Here is a 7,505-nt window from a genome sequence, read left to right as displayed (position 1 = left end):
GGTAATTGCTATTGTTCTTTCTTCAGGGTAGCTAATTCTTTCTTCTGTTCTCTCCTGCTGTTGAGCTTATTTATTGTACTTGCTATTTTGGCTATTGTAATTTTCAGTTCTAAAAATTTCACATTTTCTTCCTTTTATATCCTATTTTTATGCTAAAACATCCTATGTTTTTCTTTTCTGCTCTTTTCTTCTTCTTTTTAAAACACTAAATTGGATATCCTATTTTTTTCATTGTTTAAAGTGTTAATTGCTTATCAAAATATTTTAATGATGGTGGCTTTAAAATCTTCATCAGGCTTTTCTTTCCGTTTTGACATCTATTTTATTGTCTTTTTCAAATTCAGTTTGAGATATTCCTGGTTCCTGGTATGACAAATAATTTTCAGTTGATACTTGGACATTTCGGGCATTATGTTCTAAGGCTCTCGGTCTTACTTAAACTGTTTTAGCTGGCTTCTTTCAACATCACTCCACCAGGTAGGTGGGTGAGCTCCATGATGCCAACTAGGGGTAGAAGTCCAGGTTTCTTACTCTGCCTTCATCGACACCTTAGATAGGTCCTCGTTATTACTGAGTGGGAACAGAAATTCTGCCTCCTCATCAGGTGCCCATTGATACCTCCTTAGCTGATTGGATAGGAGTGCCACTTACTATTCCTCACATGACCTCTGTTAACACCAAGATGGGACAGTGGAGTGGAGGAGTGAGTAGTAGGTGTCAGGGAGTGGTTGCTGGATAAACTCTGGATGGTGATGAAAATCCTGACTCTCCATTAGGCACTGTCTGACACCACCCTAGAGGGGAGGGGAAGAGATGCTTCATTACCATTGGGTAGGGGATGGAAGTCTAGATTTCCATTGACATTTCAGGGGGTAGGGGAAGGGAACACATTTTCACCAAGAGGGCATGAACAACCTGACTCCCTGCTCACTTTCTCTGACACCATCCTGGTGTGTCCATGTGTGTGTTGAAGTGTTGGGCTCCTTATTACAGCCTGGAGAAGATGAAAGTCTAGGCTCCTCATTTAACCTTGGCTGGTGGGGGTGGAGTCAGTTTTTTTTGTGGTGTTTAGCTGGCCCCATCACCCAAGATGGAGTGTAGTGGTGTGATCATAGCTCACTGTAACCTTGAACTCCTGGGCTCAAGTGATCCTCCTGCTTCAGCCTTTCGAGTATCTAGGACTACAGGTACATCCCACTATGCCTGACTAATTTTATTATTATTATTATTATTCATAGAGACAGGGTCTTATTATGTTGCCCAGGGCTGGTCTTGAACTCCTGGCCTTAATCAATCCTCTTGCCTGGACTCCTCCCCAAAATTATTTTAAATGATTTAATATCTGACAAACTTGAATAGGTCCTCTTTATTTGGTTGGAGGCAGGGTATTAGAAATGACCTAACAAAAAGGATTTGTTTCCTGTCACTAGACTTATTCACTGTGTCAGTGAGTGTATCAATGGTTTGTGGGAACCAAACTTAAATGAAAACATGTGTTTATTTAAATGTTACAAGGAATGCTTTTATAGTTTTAAACTATTGGCTCTTGTGAATTTCAGAAAAATATTGCAAATCATTTAACTTAGTTACTTCTCTTGCACTCTATGTAAAAATTTAAAAATTTTACCTCTTTGAAAAACTCCTAATATCAGTAGTGATAATGTTGTTTTGCAATCTCAAATAATTTTCTTAATTTGGACTAATTTTCATTGAGTTAATTAATAAGTGACTTTTTATTATGTAAAACAATTCTGAAATATATGCTAGAGAGAAAAAGTATTGGGTCACTAAGTGGTTTTCTATGTATATATGTTTGTCCACATTTAATTTTTGCAAAACTCAAATTGAGGTGGTAAATTCAGTGTGGATATACATTCATGTATTGTGTTGATAAGATTAAGTACATTTTAAAACTAAAGTTGAAAGCTTTTTAAAATTTTTTAATTTTTTTCTTTCCTCCACATGGGACTGAATGTCAGAACATATAAAGTTGAAATCTTTAAATAAAACTGTCATTCAACTATATGTGTATTTCTGTATGTTTAAAACACACACATAGTGATGAATTCGAATTAGCAAGCAAAAAAGGAAAAGATTTATAATTTAAAATTGATCTTGGAATATGCACACTACAGTTAAAGAGATAGGAAAAGCCTTTTCTTTCCCTTTAGTGTAATCTGCCCAGCTAGCAGGGGTTTCTTATCAGAATGCTCTCACTTAATACTTGATAACTTTTAGTGCTTTGTGCTGATAGCATCAAGTTTTTAAATTATTTTAAAAACACAGAACAACAAAAAGCCATTTGCTTCTGAGACACTTAGTTTCTTATAATTGTTACCTTCTTTATGTTTATTTTCAAATGTTTTATTGTCACTCTGGTTATTGAAATACCAAAGCTAAAACAATTGCTCCCTCTCAGATACCTGTGCACTTAAGTGACCAGTTTCTCTGAAAATTATTTTTTGTTGTTGCCTTCCTCAAACCTCATACCCTGAATTCAGAATACTAACACTGTCTAGCTGTTTTTCATTATCCCAAATCTTTTTTTCTCACTAGACAGCCACTACCCATTTGGCCACAAGCTGGCGCCAAAGGCTTAATCTTTCACCTTCCTTCGCCTACTGTGAAGGAAGCTAAAAGTAATTATAAGTGTTTGGCATGATTTATATGTTTTAAATTAATGCTGTACTATCAAAAGAGACACGCTGTGTCTCAAACCCACAATGTGGTAAAAGCTGATAAATTAAAAACAGTAGCTTAATCTTTTTTAGATTAGTTTTGTCCAGGTTAAAAATATTATTGATATATGTTTTAGAGATGGCATAGGTTTCAGCAAGGGTAAAAGCATGCTCTTGTTCATACTCCAAGTCTGGCTTGGTGACTGTTAATACACTTATTTTGAAGAAGATTTTGCTTCTGGATTTGAAATGCTTCTGTTAATTCGTAGGAATCCTAATACACACTTTATAGGGTAGATTAGAAAGAAGACCATGGAAAGCTGTCAATGCCCTCACTGCCTAAACTGTGTTCACATCTTTGGATTAATGACTGTTAGTCCTTGTGCAATAGTGACATGGAAGATCCTGCTCTTCTATTCTGATATTGTTGGTAACTGTAATAAACAGAACCATCTGGCCTTGTTATGAACAGATGGTTTCTGCTTTTTCCTCATGCTTGTCTGAAGGCCTCTGCTATAAGCTACTCATCAAAAGTTGGGTCTTTTGAGAGAAACAGCAGGAAGGACAACCTCAGAGGCTCTGTGGAAATATTTCTACCTTTTTTTTGTTTGAGATGAAGTCTTACTCTGTTGCCCAGGCTGGAGTCTAGTGGTGGGATCTTGGCTCAATGCAACCTTTGCCTCTTGAGTTCAAGTGATTCTCCTGCCTCAGCCTCCTGAGTAGCTGGGACTATTGGTGCACGCCACCACAACTGGCTAATTTTTGTATTTTTAGTGGAAATGGGATTTCACCATGTTGGCCAGCCTGGTCTCAAACTTCTGACCTCAAGTGATCTGCCCACCTCAGCCTCCCAAAGTGCTGGGATTACAGGCATGAGCTACCCCACCTGGCCTCTACCAGGTAGTCTTTACTCTTGATATTGCGGAAAATAGAATTGCAAGAACAAACATACTGGTTTGGGCTGATATTGCCACCCCAGGCCAGATTATGCTAGGGGACTTAAAAATTAGCATTTATAGAACTGTTTCAGTACAGAAGCAGATGCCTTCATCAACGTAGTCTGCTAATCCCAGATCCCCAGATTAATGGAACAAGAAATGAGACTGAGTGAATTTTTAAACCAATGTTTAATTATCATGATTTATTTTAGAATATTGGTTTGAATTTTCTATTTTTTTTCTGATAAGCCTGTCCTGTCCTTTGGAAAAAATGTTCTATTTTATGATAAATATATAAGAAAGCATTTTATTTCTTCTTGGTGTATTTATCTACACTCCTCAATTTTAGCCTATGCTTGTAGAAAATGAAACTAAATGTTCTTTGAATGGTATCTTGTTCCCAAGGAATCTCAGAATTCAGGAAAAATTAATATAGATTACATGATAATTAGGAGAAATTGAGGATGATAATGATTTTATTGACTGGAATTCTGGAAAGAACTTTTACAATATTTTAAGCTTAGAAAAATCTCAACAATCCTTTGTGAAATAACATTGAGTAAAAATTTGCTCCCATACATCTATAAAGAACCAAGCATTTTTATAGACAGGATCACTGGTAAAATATATGACGATTCTATAGAAAATTTGATATCTAGTTCTTTTCTGCAAACTATGCTAGATGCTTTTATGGATCACTTTATGTTTTTGTAGCCACGTATTAAATGTGCAATGGTTCAATAGTCCTTCTATCTGTAAATCTGGAATCACGATTATGGCAGAGATGTTATATTTAATGGAAAACTTCATTAAATTGGGTATTAGATTATTAAAGAGCAAGGATTGCAGCTCACACGTGGAAACAGAGTCTATAAAGTTCTCCTAGGACAGGAGCTTATAGCTTATTGAGTCCCCACCTGACAGGTAGCAAATGATTCTACTTCTGAGAAGCCCGAATCACTGGCGAACTTTGGGCATCTCGGAGAAGATGATATTTAATCCACAGTTACAGGCGTTGCAAGCAAAATCCTTAGCTGGTGACTTCTCCTGAGGGAGAGTTTTCAGAGTAAATGAGTTGATGAGTGAAAATACAGTTATTGCTAGGTCATGATAGAAGTAACGATAATTATGATCTTACGGGCTGAGCCATTCTAGACAGAGGTGAACTCTAGAGCCTTCATAGCAACAGACTTTTGTTTTGCCAACCACACAGCAAGTTAAGTTTATATCTTAACTCTAAAACAGACCAAATAGAGATGATAAAATGAGTGGGACTGAATTAGGGCATTTCTGAAAAGTTTTTTTTGGTTAATTCTGCCCCTTAAGATCAGAAATTGTGTAGGAAAAGTGTTTCAAACTTATAAATAAGTCAAAATTCTACATGCCTGATTATTTAATATCACACTTGAACCTTTGCTCATAATCCTGCCTGATTAAAACCTGAGTGTTTCAGGGATTATGATTTGACTAGGAAGAACGCAGCTGGCCGTGTGTGATTACAGGTTAACCTGCAGAGAGCTGATAAGGGATGGTGGCTTTCTCTTTTATCTGGTAAAGAAGATAACACCAAGGTTATGATTTTATTGCCCTCTGGTACCTTAGTTAGAAATTATTTCCTCACAGAGAGATACAGCTCTGCTTTTCAAATACTCTTTGAATCAAGGCTCTTGTGTTCTTCCTGGTTCCCTCGTTGAGTTTAATAAAACTTTGAAAGGTCTACCAAAGACATTTGTCCCAGAACTAGGCTTTTAGAGTGGAAATGCTGGAACTACGGATGAGAGGCACATGTGTGTAAAGGCCCTGACCACACAGAGAGCGGGTCTGATTAGCCACACCACTGCTGCTGCCCACGGCTTCTAGGTGCTGCTATTTATTCTGTTGTTAGGACCTGGACATTGCTGCGGCCACCGCTGCACACACCTCCTAAACCACTTCTGTTCCAGGAACTTCACTTAAAAAGAAAAAAAAAAAAAAAAAAAAAAAAAAAAAAAGAACACTGCTTTCCCAAAGGACAGTAGCTTCTTCTGTCACCTTTGCTGGAGAAAGAAATAGAGTAAAACGCACCCCGCTCCACTGACACGGTTTCCTCCTGTGGCTCCCTTTGTGACTGAAGTCTTAGGTGGATGAATTTAATTGGTGGAACTTTGGTGCTGTAGCTTCAAAGAAGGCTAGGGGAAGTGAGCTTTCTGGTTTCTGCTTTAGGGAGGCAGGACTCATCATGTAGGGAAATTTCGCAGTACTCTAAGGGTGTTCAAATCTGACGGGCAGCCAGTAAAAATCACAGGTGTGAGGTGCTGGGTGGAGTGGGGGCCGTGAATATACGCCTGGTTCATAGGCTGCATCAGTGGTTCTTAAAGTCCAGTTAATGGACAAATTCACAAGAGATAATAAAATGACTGTTTCTGTTTTAAGCCATTAGGTTTGGAGGTGTTGTGCTGCACAGCAATAGATAATGAAAACATACAGTATGTATTTTTGCAAATCTGGCTTCTTCAGTTAATATTGTTTCTATGAGATTCATCCACGTTGCTACATTTTCAGTAGTTCATGAAGTTTCATTGCTCACAGAGTATTCTGTTATACGAATACACTTTGTTTTGTTTATCCATTTACTGTTGAAGAACCATTTTGTTAAACCATTTGAGCATAGTCTGTGGACATCATGCCACTTGACTCCTAAATATTTTGTCACAATTTAAGACCAAGCACATTTCTCCTGCATAAACCTAATACTGTCATCACCCCCAAGATACTTAAAATTGATACCATATTATCAAACACACAATCCATATTAAGAAATCCCCTATTGTCCCAGTAATGCCCAATAGTAAATGTCTGTTATTTTAAGCTGATGTCATTCATTACATGGCAATAAATAACTAATACAGTGAGTCTGCTTCTTCCAGGAAGGGCCCTCGGGGGGGTGTGGTGATTCGCTCAGACTTCTGTGTCTGTTCATATGTCCCTATTTCATATCTCAGGGTCCAGTCTATCCCAACCAGTGGTCTTGCCTTAGCACAACAGCCCCTGTTAGATTATGCAACAAACATTTCTACAACGTCACAACCTGTATCATAAGCGCCCTGGGCTTGGCCCTCAGCCATATCTGTGCTGGGTTGCAGGAGAAAAGACAGCCTTTAAAACTGCTGTAGAGGCATTTACAGTTTTTCATTCATGTCTTGCATTTGGATGAAAGGGTTTTAATTTGTCCTTTTTCCTTTGTATGCTCTTTAGGGCAGTCTGATGCAGCCAGTCTATGAAGATTGGCACAAAAGCCTCCACCGATTCACCCAGCTTTTGTCTGGTACATGTCCTGATCTAAAACCTTGCCATGTGTTACTTTAGTGAAAAGCCAGTGCCACACTCAGTGATGATTTGGCTGTCCCACTTGGTTAGTACTGAATTCACTTCCTTCCTCAACAGTCCTGCCACATTGATCTGGAAGTTTCACATTGAGCCAAGCGATAGTTAATTTTATGTGTCAACTTGGCTAGGCTATGATTTCCAAACATTTGAATACCAGTCTGGATATTGCTATGAAGGTATTTTTAGATGAGATTTACATTTAAATCAATAGATTTTGGGTAGAGCAGATTACCCTCCATAATGTAAGTGGGCCTTCCAATCAGTTTAAGGTCTTAAAAGCAAAGACTGAGGTCCCCTAAGGAAGGGGAAATTCTGCCTCTGCACTGCCTTCAGTCTCGAGGCACGACGTCAGCTCTTCCTGAGTCTCCAGCCTGACTGCAGATTTCCAACGTGCCAGCCCCCCACAGTAGTATGGGCCAATTACTTAAAATAAATCTCTCTCTGCCAACATCCTATTGGCTCTGCTTCTTTGGAGAATCCCGATTCATACAAGCAATTTTCTATAGAAGTCTGTTTCTTTGAG

Source organism: Sapajus apella, unplaced genomic scaffold (assembly GCF_009761245.1).
Source record: "Sapajus apella isolate SASKATOON/1434 unplaced genomic scaffold, GSC_monkey_1.0 scaffold83, whole genome shotgun sequence".
NCBI classification, from domain to species: Eukaryota; Metazoa; Chordata; class Mammalia; order Primates; family Cebidae; genus Sapajus; species Sapajus apella.
Note: the sequence above shows the minus strand (reverse complement) of the source record.